This window comes from Ipomoea nil, unplaced genomic scaffold (genome assembly GCF_001879475.1).
Source record: "Ipomoea nil cultivar Tokyo-kokei standard unplaced genomic scaffold, Asagao_1.1 scaffold0484, whole genome shotgun sequence".
NCBI lineage: Eukaryota > Viridiplantae > Streptophyta > Magnoliopsida > Solanales > Convolvulaceae > Ipomoea > Ipomoea nil.
The window spans coordinates 1393-20201 of NW_017616912.1; the positions used below are offsets into that span (position 1 = coordinate 1393).

Here is an 18809-nt window from a genome sequence, read left to right on the forward strand (position 1 = left end):
CAAGTTATATTACATAAAGTTTTATTAAGGAATTTACTTCTTTACCCCTGGAATTAACTCTATCAGCACACCACTAGCATAGAGACCAAACTCGCCACTTCTCTTATAACAGAGGGACTAAAAATGGATACGGTAATAACACTGGGACTGAGTCGTCACTACGGTTATAACTCAGGGACCAAACTCGCTATTTTCCCTTTTTATTATACTAAAAGCATATTTTAATATATTAAAGTTTAAATTTTTTTAAGGTACAATATTTAATTGAGTACTGAATTTATATTTATACATTTTAGTACATATATAATATACATTTATTAATGATGTGGCCACTGCACATCAATATATATATTTGCCCTTTGCCCTTTAATTTGGGAATATGAACATGGTAGGTGCATGGGTGTTGATAATTTTACATTTAAATTGTATTATTTATTAGTTTCATTAATTGTGAGATTATAAATATAAATTGCACAATTTTGATTGTGGTTGTGATCTGTATATTTGAGCAGATTTTGAGTATAAATTGATAAATAAAATTTAAATTTTTAAAAAGAAATAAATATATCACGTCGAGTTTTTAACAAAACCATATTATTATTATTATTTTATTATTATTATTATTATTATTATTATTATTATTATTATTATTATTATTATTCATTTGGTTAACTTAAATATTGTGGTATTTCAAAAGAAAAAAGGACAATTTTTTTAAAAACATAATATAGTATGTGTGAAGTTGAACATGGAAAATGGAATGACTAGCTAATGTATTAAATGGTTATTGTTGTTTTTTTAAAACTTATTTTAATATTTTTTTTTTTTAAAAAGGAAAAATTGCTAGCCACCCTTCCTCATGCGTCTCCGGCGGACCCCCTTTCCCTCCTTCGTCTCCGCTAGACGAAAAGAGATTCTTCATCTCCAGGCCGGAGACGAAGGATGGGGGGGGGGGGGGTGGGTGCATTTTTTTTTTTTTTTTAAGTTTTTTATTAAAATAATTTTTTTAAATAAAAATTAATTTAGTAACCGTCACGTCATCTAATTATCTGATCAACGGTTAATTACTTTAGGTTCAATTGCTTGAATTTGTGTAGTTCAAGGATCTAATTGTAAATTTTTTGAATTATTATTATTATTATTATTATTATTATTATTATTATTATTATTATTATTATTATTATGAAATAATAATATATTATAATTTCTTACAGTTATGTATGCGAGAGAATTCCACCTTGGAGCTAATCTGCCAATGTTTGAATTTTCAGTCAAGGCACCAATGCGTATCTATTTGGAATGACTAAAACATTGATGCCCGATTTAGGATATATAGATATGACGGTCAAATGTATACTTTTGAATCTCGAGAGCCTCAAATGATTGCAAATTTAAGGACAGTAGAATTTTACGGTGTTCCACATTTAGATCGTCGTATTAATCTTGATCATGGCCTCATCGCAACACTCATTGAGAGGTGGCGGCCAGGAGATGCATGCCCTTTCATTTTGCTTTTAATTTGGTGAAGTCAACATAACACTTCAAGACGTTGAAGTGTTACTTGGTTTGAAAGTTGACGGGCCTACGATTACCGACAAAGACAAGCGTTCACGTACGTAATGAATGGATTGTAGAATGTGACAGATTGTTGGATTTTTGGCCTCATCCTGAAGCTGTTGACGACGAGCAAGATACTCGGTAACGCGTTACCACCGGTGGCCTAATGTGCACGAGTGGCACACAGCTGAGAAAGTGGAACAGGCCAGGCTACTCGGATCCTTATTCTTCACTTGTTAGCATGTCATTGCCGCATGCCATTATAGAGGGATTATGATGCGAACCTGATTGTCCCAATCTTCTCTTCACACTCTAATTTAAAAAATACTTTAAAATGAGTTTATTAGGCCTAGATGAAATCGAATTTAGAGGTTTAACTTGGGTCGGGAAAACGGCTAATTTTTTGGATTTTGACAAGTCCTCGCCACACCGGGTTATAGGGTGATCGTAGGAGTATGAATGACGCCACAATTGAAGTTCCACACTTGATAAGTCATGTTTCTCATGAGTCATGACCAACTCACGGCCAAACTCATCCTGAGTTCTAGAAAACACTCAGTTTTCTAACACAAAAATTTTCAATTATGTATTTTATTCATATAAGACAGTGATATTCATAGTTGTAAAATCCTAATTTCTTTAGACACTTCCCAAGATAACTAGAAATTCTAACAAACTAATCATGATAAACATAAATAACAAATAATATAGAAACCTTTTTTTTTTTTTAATGTTACTAGCTCTATTACATTGTAGTATCTGTTCAACTCACACCCTTCTAAATAGAAGTCCAACCCGGATACATTGGACCACATAGTCCTGGGTAAATAATATAGAAACTTAAGATAACTAAAAACTCCTAAATCAAATTTAATTCGGAGTACTAACTAACAATAACCCGTCTATTTAAATTCCAAATTAACTAACTAAATAATTAATATAATAATTTCCTAAAAACGGAATTAATTTAAAATTATAATGGCACCGTAATTTTATTAACTCTATATGCTTATATTTCTAATATTCACTATGATGGGTGTTAGGAATATAGCGGATAATGCGGAAGCGAATAATCGAAAATTTGAGAATTATAGAAGTTAAATAATAGGGAGAATAATATAAATGACAAAATAATTACTAAGAATGGTGAGAATATAAACATATATATATTAAAGTCTCATAAAGACAATACAAAGAATATATATATATATATATATTAATGCATATGTATGCTACGTGAAATAGCTAAAAGGAAAGATGAATGAATGTATTTGATGCATTGAATTACAAGGCTTAGCTAGCTACTTATACAATCCAAAAAGAGGAATTAAGTGGGCATGCATGCGGATGCGACGCAATCGTAGGGAATGTGCAAGAAGAGACAACAGCAACATGCAACGTGGATGGTTGTCTAGGATGACTTCAAGAATTTGAGCCACATATTAATTATTTCTTAACAATCAAATCCATTGCGGAAATTAACAACTGGAACAGTCGACTAAACTCAAGCACTACTTGAACTTAGCAATAGGAAGAACATCAGAATAGCAGGATGGATCACCATCAACTTCCTGTGTGACTGAAAGAGCATAAGCAACCATGTTGGTTTCATCATCACTAGCATACCTAGCAGGTTTTTAAATTGTCCTAGGACGATCCATAGCAATGGAATACTCTCGTTGTGGCTCGACGAGAGGTGTTGTGCTAGTAGATGCATCATCTTTAGTATTACCATCAGCAGTAGTAACACTATCAATTAGGCCTGAACTCAAACTCCACCTTCTCACCAGTACTCTGCGTCTCATCTGTACTGGGAACTTTTCCAGAAGAAAGTAGTGCATTTTCGTCAAAAGTGATATCTCGACTTCAGAATGATTTTCTGAGAATCAGGAGACCATAGACGATATCCTTTTGACTCAGCGGCATAGCCAAGGAAAATGCATTTGACAGCTCTCGGGTTTAATTACCCGTACTGGAATGAGCATATGCAGGACATCCAAAAAACTCTTAAGATAGAGTAATCAACAGGATTACTTGACCAAACTTCCTCTGGAATTTTGAAATCAAGGGATGAATGTGGGAGATCTATTTACCAAATAGCATGCAGTTAGAAACAGCCTCGGCCCAAAAATCACGCCGTTTCCATAACCCAGCATTAGAGAGCATACAACGAGCTCTTTCCAATAGAGTTCTGTTCAAACGTTCGGCAACACCATTCTGCTGGGGTTTTACCAGGCAAGGTCTTGTGCCTGGCGATTCCATTTGCCGCACAGAAGTCATTGAAATCTGACTCATAGAACTCCAAGCCATTGTCTGTCCTGAGCTTCTTGACTTTTTTACCTGTCTGAGTCTCAATAAGTATTTTCCACTTCTTGAAAATAGAAAATGCCTGATTTTTTTGTTTCAGGAAATAGACCCAGACTTTACGAGAAAAGTCATCAATAATAGACATAAAATATCTACAGCCTCCCATAGACTGAAATTTAGTTGGTCCCATAAATCGGAATGTATATATTCCAATACATCTTTGGTACGGTGTGTAGCAGTAGAGAAACTAACTCTCTTTTGTTTCCCAAAAACACAATGCTCACAAAATTGTAATTTACCCGTACCTGAACCACCAAGGAGACCTTTCTTGCTCAGGAGATGCATGCCTTTCTCACTCATATGCCCCAGACGCATATGCCATAATTGAGTGAGATCCGCATCAGACATCGATGAGGATACCGCTACTGAACCCGTCACAGTACTGCCATGCAAGACATACAAGCTTCCAGAACGAGAAGCTTTCATGAGAATAAGAGAGCCTTTTATGACCTTCAGAACTCCACCTTCAGCTATGTACTTGCACCCCAGACTTTCCAAGGTACCCAAGGATATCAGATTGCGTTTCAAATCAGGAATATACCGAACATTGGTAAGAGTCCTGATAACGTTATCATGAGTTTTAATCTGAACACTTCCAATTCCACTAACCTTGCATTGGGTATCATTACCCAGCAAGACAACTCCACCATCAACCGGTTCCAGGAGAAATGAACCAATCTTTGTGGGGACACATGTGGAATGTACAACCAGAGTCCACAGAAATGAACCAATCTCGGTTTCACTCCGTTTCTCACCGGAGCTAACAGATAACAAAACATCGCCTTCTGAATCACTTTCAACAACACTAGCTTCAGCGGACTTCTTTTCTCTCTCTTGCTTGTTTTTTCAACTTGAAGCATTCAGTCACATCATGACCATGCTTCTTGCAGTACTTACAGGATTTGTTGGACTTGGATCTAGATTTTTTATTGCTACTCTCTGTTTCAAGTGAATGACCCCCTTACAGTCAAGCCTTCACCTTTGTCCTCAGACTTAATGTCAAAGTCAAACTTTTCTTTGGACAATAGGTTTGACTTAACATTCTCGAAAGTAAGGGTATCACTACTATTACCATACAGCATAATTTCTTTGAAATGCTTGTATGATTTAGGGAGAGAAACAAGCAATAAAACAGCACGATCCTCATCGTCAATTATGACATCAATATTTTCCAAGTCCAATAAAATAGAATTGAATTCATCTAAGTGAGACTTAATAGAAGTACCTTCCGTCATACGGATTGTGTACAGACGCTCCTTCAGGCGTAGCGTATTCGCCAGAGTTTTGGCCATGTAAAGCGCATCCAGCTTGGACCATAAATCTGACGCAGTCGTCTCACTTTAATACCTCACGTAGAACCTCTTTAGACAGGCACAAAAGAATGGTTGAACGTGCTTTGTCATCCAGATCTTCCCAACCTACATCTGTCATTGTAGCAGGTTTCTTCTTCTTCCCAGCTAGCGCTTTCTTCAAACCGTTCTGGGTTAGAACGGCTTCCATCTGAACCTTCCAGATAGAAAAGCTAATTTTCCCGTCGAACTTCTCGATATCGAACTTGGTAACAGTTGACATCTTTGAAAATAATTCTCAATTAAACCGCTCTGATACCACTTGTTAGGAATATAGCGGAATAATGCGGAAGCGAATAATCGAAAATTGAGAATTATAGAAGTTAAATAATAGGGAGAATAATATAAATGACAAAATAATTACTAAGAATGGGAGAATATAAACATATATATATTAAAGTCTCATAAAGACAATACAAAGAATATATATATATATATATATATATATATATATATATATATATATATATATATATATTAATGCATATGTATGCTACGTGAAATAGCTAAAAAGAAAGATGAATGAATGTATTGATGCATTGAATTACAAGGCTTAGCTAGCTACTTATACAATCCAAAAAGAGAATTAAGTGGGCATGCATGCGGATGCGACGCAATCGTAGGGAATGTGTAAGAAGAGACAACAGCAACATGCAACGTGGATGGTTGTCTAGGATGACTTCAAGAATTTGAGCCACATATTAATTATTTCTTAACAATGGGAATGAAATTTTTTTACCTAGCATATATGCTTATATTCTGAATCTCACTATGAATGAAATGATGTTGCATCCTCTCTTTTTTACTTTAGGAAGGATGTTGATTGTGAATTCATTGTTGTACTGATTGTGTTGATTATATACAAACCAGGATTGCACCATAAATTCCAACCTTTGGGTAATTGGGATTATTGTCTCCAAGATCCATGATGGGGCTGGCTAGCCTGATTAAGTAGTTTGATCTTTCCAACTTTTACTATCTCCTTTTATCTGTTTTATTTCAGTGTGAAGGAAATCTATTCAGTAGTTCAAAGTAAGACATTAATTCCTGTTTTTGTTGAATGCAGCAGTAAGAAAGCCAGTAAATCAGAGGTTCGAATCCAATTATAATTCCTAATTTTTCATTTAATGTGTAGGTATGCCAAGATAAAAAAGGTTCATGGATATGAGTCGGTCAATTTCTCATCAAGAACAAACTCAGGATAATGAAACACCTCAAGAGCAAACTCAAGATAGTGAAACATCACAAGAGCAAAATGAAGATTTGCAATCTTTATCTAAAAAGAAAACAAGGACTGCGTGGGAAGTTGATGTGATTAGTAAGTTTACATTATATTTATTGATTGACATGTACAACAAGTCTGAATAAATCAATACATTAATTTAGTTCCATTTATTGACAGATGAAGAAGGATTTGTGAAGAAGAAAAAATTGAAAGATTCACTGAAGCACTTGCAAGGTTTGCTTTTTTATTTTTTATTTTTATTTTTATTTTTATTTTTTAACTTAGAAGCATAATCCCAAAACCCGGAGAAGAAAGAAGAGTGGCTTCTGCTTGGTGTAGGGTTTTTAGCATGACTCAGGCGAAGTGCCCATTTTCCTTAAAACCTTATTTGCCACTTCTCAATAGGCTTCCCAGGATAAAACATGCAAAGAAAGGAGTAGGAGCAGAGTTTTTAGAAGAAAACAATTCCTGCATAACTTATGCCCGGACGACATTCCCTCCCGCAGGTGCCGGTGTACACGAGTTTAGGTTGGGTATCATCCACTATAGAACTTTTAGTCCAAGGGCTTTAGACTCATTCCTCATTCCAACTTCTCCACAACCATTTGTTTACCCTCGGGTTAGCGTGTTAGCGGCCGCTACGTTATCCTTTGACATCACGTAGTCAATAGAGATAACCCATGTTGTAAGAAATTGTTTAATGGTAGTATGTCTACGATTCATAAGTCTAGACTTACCATTGCACATCTAACTCTGTACTTAACCAATTTTGCTTGACTATCGCAACGCACACAAATTGGAGGTACGAGTTTTCCTAATTAGGAATATCCTCGAACAAATGGCGTAGCCATTCAGCCTTTCCACGACACACGTCTAAGGCTCTCAGCTTAAATCCCATCATGGATCTTAGCTATCACAAATCGTTTCGAAAATTTCCATACAACCAACTGCACTGGCCTACGTAAACACGTAGCCTTTAATGGACTTAGCGTCCTTTGATATCCCGTACTGTACTTTCCAAGCACAGCTAGATATCCCACATAGTGCAGTCCAAAGTCACGAGCATGCCTTAAGTATCTCATAACTCTCATTGTTGCCTTCTAGTGCGTGACACTAGGGTTACTCATATGTCTACCGAGTTCGTTAACCGCTAAGGCAACATCCGGCCTAGTACAACCCATTGATACAATTAAACTACCAATAATCTGAACGTATTCTCCGTGAGAAATACAGTCTTCGTGATTATTGGCTAGTTGTACGTTAGTATCTAACGGTGTCCAAGCCACTTGATTAACATCCTTTGCAAGGATTCAATTCACTCATTGAGATTGGCTTACCATAGACCATTCGGTCTTCTCACGATTTTAATCTCGAAGATTAAATCTGCCAAGCCCATACCTCTCATGTCAAATCTCAAATTTAACATGTTCCTGATAGATTTCTGATTGTGTAGCAAAAATGAGTGATGGTGAATGTACGGGTGTGTAATTTCGTCCTCAGGGGATTGGGGGTTATGACACGCAATATGCAATCACAAGAAACTAGGCACTAGCATAAGGAAATCAACAAGAAGCTAAACAAATCATAACGAGATTGAGGCTACGGTAACTAAACAAAGTAACCCAAACACATATTAACAAGATGTAAACACGAAATAAAGAAATAGGACTCAAGCTATGGAGCATTATCTTCTAGATGCATAGCACAACCTAAGGATTGGGGAAAATCACACAACCAAGGAATAGAAGGGATGCACGTAGGAATCCTAGTCTATAAGTCACTCATGTGAGAAAACTAACAAGGATTAGAACAAGGAATTGCCCCACTCTCGTGGTGAATCAACTCCAAGTTCTTCAAGAACACAAAGCATCTAAAACACTCAATTTCTCCAATTTTCATAGGAAAAATCGGGGTTATGCAAGGAGTGGCTTGGAATCTTGACCCAACTCTCATTGAGGCCAAGAATCCTCCAAAACATGCCAATGAATGTTGTACACCAAGCATTAACAATATACAAACACAAATCCTTCATAAACTCAAGAACCCTAGGTAGGCAAAAATTCCCTTTATGCAATAATCACAAATCAAGCATCAAGATAGAAAATACAACCCTAACTCAAGTTCATAAACTAACTACACATGATTTAATAGCATAAAGAACACAAAAATATAAGTGTAAAACATAAACATTGCAAAGGAAAAGAGATAAGGGAAAGAAAACTTCACTAAAGAAATGGATGGTAAATCTTGGAATCCAAGTGTAGATCCTTCAATACAAGCTTGAAATATGATAAAGAACCTAAATCTACACCTAATCTAACACTAAAATATGAAAGGGAAGAGTAGAAAATAGTTAGGGTTCGAATGGGGTTCAAAACCATGTAGAAATGAGTGAAAACTCAGCTAAAGGGAGCAGAGGCGGGGGGTTTCGACGCATCGAACATTTACAGTATGAAAATCGCAACTTTCTGCCCAATCTCGACGCGTCTAGTGCTACTCTGCAACAGAACTTCGGTTTGTAGGCTAGTTTTGTCCCTTTTGCCTTCAGAATTAGGCTTTGATGTCTTCATGAAAGTTGTAGCCCTTCGAGTATCCTTTCAAATGGCGCAAGAATAACTTCCTTTGGACATTCCTAGGCCGAGATATTGTCAAATTACCAAACAGTGGTCAGTTTTGGGCGAAATCTGCAAGTTTGGAACTTCAACTTCAAGGATGATTTTTACCACTGTGGCTTCCTTTTTAGGCTTTGATGTCTGAATATGCGTTGTAGCCCTTTGAGTCTTCTTTCCAATGGGACAAGAATTGCATAATATGGATAATTTTAGGTCGAGATATGGTCCAACGACTATGACGTCGACATGCAGGTCGGGAATTACAATTGCATGATCGCTTGCTTCTCTTTTACTTTGGTTTTCCCAAATGACCAAGACCATTGAAAGCACCACTCTTAGGTTCCTTTGGAAGTGTTTTGTCCTTCCTCTTAGCTTCTCCTCGGATCCCATGGACTCCCAATCCATCCAAAATGCTTCTTTTGACTCCAATGACCACCAAAGTGCATGAAACTACTCATTTTTGCTTCCAAAGCTTTTCAAACCAAACTCCTTACAAAATAACACAATTTAGTCCCAATCTCATGGAATTTGGAATGATCTATATGCAAAATAACTTAGAGAAAAGGGTGAAAAATATAGACAAATAAGCACTTATCAATTTGATCACTTGATCGTTACTACCCATGATGAGCTTATCGTGTATAAACAAATAGTGATATCATCGTCTATCGTACGCATTATGTAGACCCACTTGTCACTTTTATTTATACTAAACTCGTTGGTCATCATTGTATGATCAAACCTACGTATGTGCCAAGTACTAAGACAATTGTTTCGCACCATACAATGATCTCACCAATTACACGCTTTCTTTTCACAGCGTGGAACCACAAACCCTCAGGTCGTTCCATGTCTATTCAGAAAGCGATCCATCCATTTTGATGAACTTCCAAGTCTCGCTAAATGGCTATGGCAAGTATCATACTAATGGATTTCATTCTCATCACAAGAGAATATATCTTGAAGTAATTGTGGCACTCGCATTGCAATTAATCTACAATTACAAGCCCGGCCATTTTACTTCAATATAACCAACCTGTTTTATCTTCCGACACGTGATCCACAAGGATCCAAAGGTTTTACAACCCGGAGGAACAACAACCAGTTCCAAGTATGAATCTCTAAGATAGAATCTACTTCACTCTCGGTAGCCTCTCTCGTGTTGGTCCATCCGTATAAGTCACTACTTCTACATACGTTCTAGACTCGTTTTCTAACAACCATGTCAGAAAATCTGGTTCATTTTCTAGTGGACAAGTTAGAATACGCACATCACATTCTAACATGTACGTCAGAAAATCTGGACCAAAGGATTTTTCAATCCTAGCTCTCTTGCTACGTCTAGCTTTGAGCTCGGGTTCTCTTTCATACCCTCCAACCATAGCTACGTCGAAAGTTCATTTCAACGTGCTAGTTCCTAAATTGAACCTTCACAAAAGTACATCTTCAAAGAACGATGAATTTATTGATTCAATTAATCGTGTTCTTATGTACATCCAAACTATATGACTCGTGTACTAAGAACCAATACACACCTTTGGCAAGACACCCCCACATTTCAGGCATTAGTAGGAAAACTTCCTACGTACCCACAATTTGTAAGAATTTCATGCGGGTAACCCTATTTTAAAGGTACTTACTTGTCCAAAGTATTGTCTCACCCCACACACTTTGAGGTAGACTCGAACTTATCAACGTCTTGATATTTATGTTCGGCAACAACGTTCGATTGAGGTGAATATCGTGTCGTACGCTCGAGTACGATACCGATGCTTGCGCAGAAATCACCAATAGGTGTTTATTGTTCACCACATCGATCGCTCATAACCGTATTAATCCACGATTAATTTGGTTTTCTCCTTTATTCTTATAAAGAATAAACGTGTGCTACCCGTTAGCACACCTCGTAGGTGCGAACAAATCAGCACTTACGAATCCATTCGGTATTGATCGAAGCCAAAACCACGAATCAATGCTTCTGACATTGAAGTTTTATTTGGTGCTTAGCAAAGCACTACTCAGTTGTTATCAACATTTATCACCGTTTGGTTACCGAGGCACCAAATCTGTTTTGTGAATTTAAATGAACCAATCGGTTGCTTTATAATTCAACAACACAAAGAGTTGCTAATTATCTTAAGCACACTCCAGTATTATCCAACTTCATGAATAAGCAAAGTAAAGCTTGATCACAAATCTTCCTAGCTAAGTGCTAATCTCATAGCACTTTACAGTGCTAAATTTAATTAGCACTCCACAATGCTATTTTAAAGTTTGGATGTCCAGTGCTGTTAAGCACTACAATTAGCACTTCAACAATGCTAAATTCAATTAGCATTTTCCGTTAAGCTCAAGCTTAATTCTGACGTCCCCAACAATTTGTCTCAAATTATATTTCATACTAGTATAATTTGGTTTTTGATCAAGTTAATTCTAACACAACTAACGGTATCAAATCAACTAAATTTTCCGACTAGTTGAATCAAGCGTATATAATCGTACTACGAATATTATTTAAAGTATTCAACACTTGAGCTGTGACGCTCACGATTATATAGTTATCCCAATTTTGACAAATTGATTCTACTTTGAAATCTATATCGTTCAACATGAACTAGAACCGAAGTCCTTACGAGATTTCAAACATGTAACGCGCTTGTTACAATTCGTTCCGGCCGTTAAGCCATTTTAACATTATTCCAAATAATGCTACTTGATGCACTAGGCATCCATATTGAATCATTTCATATATACAATTAACATTATTTCATCAAATAATTCGTATGTACTATGATTCAATAACTCAATGGAACAATTCATTTTTATTCTATAATAAAAATGTATCACAAGGGTACTACAACATTTATTTAACAAATAAATAAATAGGAAAATTCATTGGAAACAAATTCCTTATTCCTATCTCATAGTAGTCCTTCAAACCCGTGTGCCTTGTTCCATTGTTCAACCATCCACTCACGAAGGGTGGTCCCATAGCGCACATCGGGGGTACCTGTTAAAGAAACCTTGGTTGTGACCTCACTCGTCCAACCATCCACATTCTTTAACCCAAGCGAAGTTGTCCGCAACCTTTTCACCAGGATGACGGTTCGCTTCATAGTGGCTGCTCACTTCTTCTTCATAATCATTTTCAGGCCTAAACTCTCGTTTGCCTTTCCTTTGATTATCGTTGAAGACATTCGTCACAATATAGAAGTCCTCAGACCATGTAGTGATCAAACCATCATTGGATCCTTCGTGGCTTTTAGCTGATCCACTAGGCATCACAATAGGTACCAACTGTGTGCCGTTAGCCACTAGCCTACCGGTTTGTGAACCAAGGTTCTCCGGAGCACTATCGTGTGATTTTGCAACTCCCATGAAAATATCATTTCCAACGTTGCTGCCGTCAACCGACATCTCGGAATGTGCAACATCGTTGCAGTTCTGACCATTTGAATGTGCACCACGAGCAACATTCACGGTTCCAATACTCTTGGAATCCATCGACTTGTTCATTATCAAAAAATAAGGTTTTAAGATTGTTGGAAATAATGAACCAAAGTCGATTTAATATCGCAAAATAATATTTATATTTACACACAAAATTATATAAAATATTATTTGATATATATCTAAAATATATATATATATATACACACAAATATATATAAATCAGACCCCCACGGTTATATACATCTATATCTACGAAAAAGATATATGTATATCAACCAAAATGGAATTATAATCATCGGATTATAATTCCAACCAAAAGAAAACAAAGTGTAGTACAAGGATTTTAGCTTAGAAGCATAATCCCAAAACCCAGAGAAGAAAGAAGAGTGGCGCGGCTTCTGTTTGGTGTAGGGTTTTAGCACGAGTCAGGCGAAGTGCCCATTTTCCTTAAAACCTTATTTGCGACCTCCCAAAAGTTCTAGGAGCGTTGTGGCCTAGGCTTCCCAAGATAAAACATGCTACGATTCGACGTTTGAGCACCCAAACGAACGAACCCGGCGAACTAGAGCAAAGCCTTGAACACGCAAAGAAAGGAGTAGGAGCAGAGTTTTGAGAAGAAAACAATTCATGTGTTGTGTGTTCTTGTTGTGCTTATAAGTCTGCTAACAATAGCATTAAATCTGATTTAAAAATCAAATCAAACAGTCAAGTGAATAGTAGAGACACGTACCATTTCGAAAGACCAGAACACTTATGCTACAGTTTGGGATTTGATTTGCACCCCCCTACGCATGAGAGAGAGCCTCTATGCTATACAATTCAATAAGCTTTAAAAGTGCCCTTGTATAAATAGTGGGGTAAATCCTCTTCCCAAACCAATGTGGGATAAAATCTTCACTTTTTCCCTTCATTTTTTCAACTCAAATGGGTCTACTTTGAGAATCAATATCTCATTCACCAATTATCCGTTTTGAGCGTACAATATATCAATCTCTTCGTCTCACTATGAAGAACTCGAATCCACTTTAACCCGACCCAAATCAGAAGTGGACCCCACTGATAATTGTACCACAAAATAGCTACTTAAAATGCCATTTTAATGCTATTTTTTCAACACTGTCAACTAGTTAACTTTTAGCCTTAATGGTTGTTGTATTGTTCATTAGAATACTTTTAACTACTGAACATAGCTTGTTGGTGTTGGTCATTGATTATGATTGTATGTAAAACAAATGAATTCTGCATTGTTCACCAGCCATAATGTAAAACAACATATATTAGATCTCTTAATGCATATTGATAGTATGTCTCACATTTTACTTATAATTTATGAATCTATTACTTTTGCTTAACATATGGAGTAATGTATCCCAATCTCATTAACAGTCACTTTTATTTATAATTTATGAATCTATGACTAGTGAGCCCTCTGACCGAGTCGAAGATTGAGTTTCAAAGTGGTTTGATGTATCTGTGCTGTTAAACTCTATGTTGTCGTATTTGATTTGTAATTGGTTGATTTGTAATGTAGGTGTAAACGCGAAAAACTTGAATTGTATATATTCAAAATTCAAAGTATCGGTTACAAGTAGTATCAAGTATATATCAAACGGGAAGGGGTACAATCTCTGTATATGAGAAGTCCTCTGATTCTCTACTACAAGTATGCCTATTGGAAGTGTCCAAATTTGGAATATGCCAAATTGGAAGTGTGCCGAGTTCAGAGTATGCTGAACTTGAAGTAGTTCTTTGTTGGAAGTATGCCGAATCCGGAATATGCCGAATTGGAAGTGTGCCGAGTTCAAAGTATGTTGAACTGGAAGTATGCCAAGTTCGGGAGTATGCCGAACTGGAAGTATGCTGAATTCGGGAGTGTGCCGAATTGGAGTAATTCCTTGCTGAAGGGCCTCCGGAGTTAGTAGCTTGTTCCTCAGTGAAGGGCTAATATGCAGCTTGATCTTCAAAGAAGGGCTTCCGGTGTTCAAGTGGCGTGTTCCTCAGCGCAGTATACGCAGTACAACTGCGGGCGTGTTCCAGACGATATCCTGGAGAGATTTCGGCAGAGCTTCGATATGTAGATTTCCAGAGCTCCCATTCTTGAAAATGAAACCACTATTTATAGTGGTGAGTGTGAGGGAAAATCTCCAACCAACTCTTAATTCCTTATTTAATTTAATTTCTTTAATTAAATTAAGGAATGTATCGGGACACCATTGCGTCCAAGTTCATGATTTCATTAAATTTCCAAATAATATCAAATATTCAAATTTCCCAAAATTATATAATCCACATATAATTTTGATGGGCCAAGACCAAGTCAAACCCACTAACTAGGCAACCCAATTCATCCAAGCAGCCTGGTCCAACTTGATTAAATCGTTCACCATTTCGGGGCCGAACAATCCAACATCCAATTACACTTAATTAAGTAATTAAACCAATTAATTATTCAATGAGTCATTTAATTAACCCAATTAAATAAATATTAGTCCAACTAGCTTAATTAAAGTAATTAATTTAATAATCAAATATTCACCACGGTCCAACACCATTATTTAAATTTTCAATGCTTACAGTAGGTACCCGATGAAGGAAGCAAGCACCAATCTTTCACACTGGAAAGCAAAATTCATCCTCTAGTCATCATGTTAATGGATAATCTTCTACATGATATGCAATCAGATTACTATAATATTTTTTATTAGAGGCAACTGTAAGTAGTTTCATGATTTATTTAATTGGTAGCTGGATTTCTAATGGTGTGTCTAAACTGAGTATACTAAAATTTTGTATGGACATGCACCAAATTTTGTATTGGCATAATGAAAGTTGTCTCATGTCCAAATGAAGAAAAAGTAGATTTAATCTTTGTGACTCTATTTCTTTTTTTGGCTCTCTCTTTTCCTTCTTTTACTTAAAATGCCTCAGCTCCTGTTAGCTCTATGAACTTGCTAGACTGCCAAACCAATTATAACCACCTAGGTTTGTTTTACTAGTTGTGTTGTCGTTCATGTTATGTGTTCCATGAGTATTTTCTTTTATATATTCTGTATTATTCCTACTTGTGCATGTTAGGAATATAGCAGAATAATGCGGAAGCGAAGAATCGAAAATTGAGAATTATAGAAGTTAAATAATAGGAAAATAATATAAATGACAGAATAAGGCAATAGCTAATTTGGGAGATTATAAAATATATATATATTACTCTCTAAATAGAGAATACAAAGTAAATATATATATATATATATATATATATATATATATATATATATGTTTACGTGGGGAAATAAAAGAAAGAAAAGAAAGCAAGATGAATTGCTTAGGAATGAATTACAATTAATGAATTGATGCATTGAAAACAATGAACCTAAACCTATTTATAATTACAAAGAAGAGAAATGTACGGCAATTACAAGAATGAGAGCCAAAGTAGGAAATCATGTAGGAATGTTAGCACGCAAACGACGCCAACATTAGAGACATGGTCTATGTTTAATTTGAGCCACATATTATGCCTAACAATCTCCACCTTGGATCAAATTGTTGTAGAATTAACAACTGGAACAACCGACTAAACTCAAGCACTACTTGAACTTAACAACAGGAAGAACTTCATAATAGCAGGATGGATCACCATCAACTTCCTATGTGACTGAAAGAGCATAAGCAACCATATTGGTTTCATCGTCACTAGCGTACCTAGCAGGTTTTTTAATTGTCCTCCTAGGACGATCCATAGCAATGGAATACTCTCGTTGTGGCTCGACGAGAGGTGCGGTGCTAGTAGATGCATCATCTTTAGTATTACCATCAGCAGTAGTAACACTATCAATAGGCCTGAACTCAAACTCCACCTTCTCACCAGTACTTTGCGTCTCATCTGTACTGGGAACTTTGCCAGAAGAACGTAGTGCATTTTCATCAAAAAGTGATATATCGACTTAGAATGATTTTCCGAGAATCAGGAGACCATAGACGATACCCTTTTGACTCAGAGGCATAACCAAGGAAAATGCATTTGACAGCTTTCGGGTTCAATTTACCCGTACTGGAATGAGCATAAGCAGGACATCCAAAAACTCTTAAGATAGAGTAGTCAACAGGATTACCTGACCAAACTTCCTCTGGAATTTTGAAATCAAGGGATGAATGTGGAGATCTATTTACCAAATAGCAAGCAGTAGAAACGGCCTCGGCCCAAAAATCACGCTGTTTCCATAACCCAGCATTAGAGAGTATACAACGAGCTCTTTCCAATAGAGTCCTGTTCAAACGTTCGGCAACACCATTTTGCTGGGGTTTACCAGGCAAGGTCTTGTGCCTGGCGATTCCATTTGCCGCACAGAAGTCATTGAAATCTGACTCACAGAACTCCAAGCCATTGTCTGTCCTGAGCTTCATGACTTTTTTACCTGTCTGAGTCTCAACAAGTATTTTCTACGTCTTGAAAATAGAAAATGCCTGATTTTTTATGTTTCAGGAAATAGACCCAGACTTTACGAGAAAAGTCATCAATAATAGACATAAAATATCTACAGCCTCCAATAGATTGGAATTTAGTCGGTCCCCATAAATCAGAATGTATATATTCCAATACATCTTTGGTACGGTGTGTAGCAGTAGAGAAACTAACCCTCTTTTGTTTCCCAAAATTACAATGCTCACAAAATTGTAATTTACCCGTACCTGAACCACCAAGGAGGTCTTTCTTGCTCAGGAAATGCATGCCTTTCTCACTCATATGCCCCAGACGCATATGCCATAATTGAGTGAGATCCGCATCAGACATCGATGAGGATACCGCTACTGAACCTGTCACAGTACTGCCATGCAAGACATACAAGCTTCCAGAACGAGAAGCTTTCATGAGAATAAGAGAGCCTTTTATGACCTTCAAAACTCCACCTTCAGCTGTGTACTTGCACCCCAGAGATTTCAAGGTGCCAATGATATCAGATTGCGTTTCAAATCAGGAATATACGAACATTGGTAAGAGTCCTGACAACGTTATCATGAGTTTTTAATCTGAACACTTCCAATTCCACTAACCTTGCAAGATGAATTGCTTAGGAATGAATTACAATTAATGAATTGATGCCATTGAAAACAATGAACCTAAACCTATTTATAATTACAAAGAAGAGAAATGTACGGGCAATTACAAGAATGAGAGCCAAAGTAGGAAATCATGTAGGAATGTTAGCACCGCAAACGACGCAACATTAGAGACATGGTCTATGTTTAATTTGAGCCACATATTATGCCTAACAGTGCATACACTATATTTTAATCTTACGTCCAATTGGGTTCCTTTCAGGTTGAAAGATGGAATGAACAAAAGGGACTGGGACTTTCCGAAGGCCACTTTAACATGATGTGGATTTAGACAATGTTGATCATCTTCTTATGAAATTTGGCCTTTTGGTTTCCTTTTGAATGGTCAATGGATTAATAAGTATTCTTGTACTATCTTCTTAGAAACCTCTCTCTCATTGTTGCAGATGAATCAATGGATCCTGAAACAATTTAATGTTTGTTGCTCTTTTTTCTCAGAACTATTAGCTTCTAGTATATAAAGATTCTTTGTTTTTTGTTACAATTATTTGACAAATATAAGTTACAATTGAATTTTGTTCCAATTAATGTGTACATAGAGTTTATTTATGATTGCAATATAAAGATTTAAATAATAATTATAAAAATATAATAATGCAATTATAAAACATTTAGCGACACTTAATTATGAAAACAAAACATTATTTAGCACCACTTAATAACCGCCACTAAAATTTTTAAAAATAAATAAAGAAAAACATTTAGCGACACTTAATGGCTGCCACTAAAATTTAAAGAAAAAATAAATAGATTTATTTAGCGGCGGTTACAAAACCGCCTCTAAAAGCAAAAGAAAAGTACCTCATTTTAGTGGCAGTTTTGTAACCGCCGCTAAAAGAAAAAGAAAATTACCTCATTTTAGCGGTGGTTTCAAAATCGCCGCTAAAAGCAAAAGAAAAGTACCTCATTGTAACACTGGTTATGTAACCGCGGCTAAATGCATTCAAAACCACCGCGAAATAAGTTCATTAATTCCGCGATTGTAGAAAACCATCGCTAAATACTTCGCAACACACTATTTAGACACGGTTGAATAACTGCCGCTAAATACAATAGTGGCGGTTTGTAACCGCCGCTAAACGTTAAAAAAAAAAAAAACAGTCGCTAAATGCCTTATTTGGTGTAGTG

At 36.3% G+C, this 18809-nt stretch overlaps 1 long non-coding RNA gene across 1 annotated transcript; it reads left to right on the top strand.

Annotated features, from left to right (window-relative positions):
* Positions 1-412: 412 nt before the first annotated feature.
* Positions 413-15178, top strand: LOC109173909. The gene is made up of 3 exons (XR_002052976.1): positions 413-438; positions 14002-14094; positions 15143-15178. It is a non-coding gene; the product is annotated as an uncharacterized LOC109173909 (long non-coding RNA).
* Positions 15179-18809: the final 3631 nt, after the last annotated feature.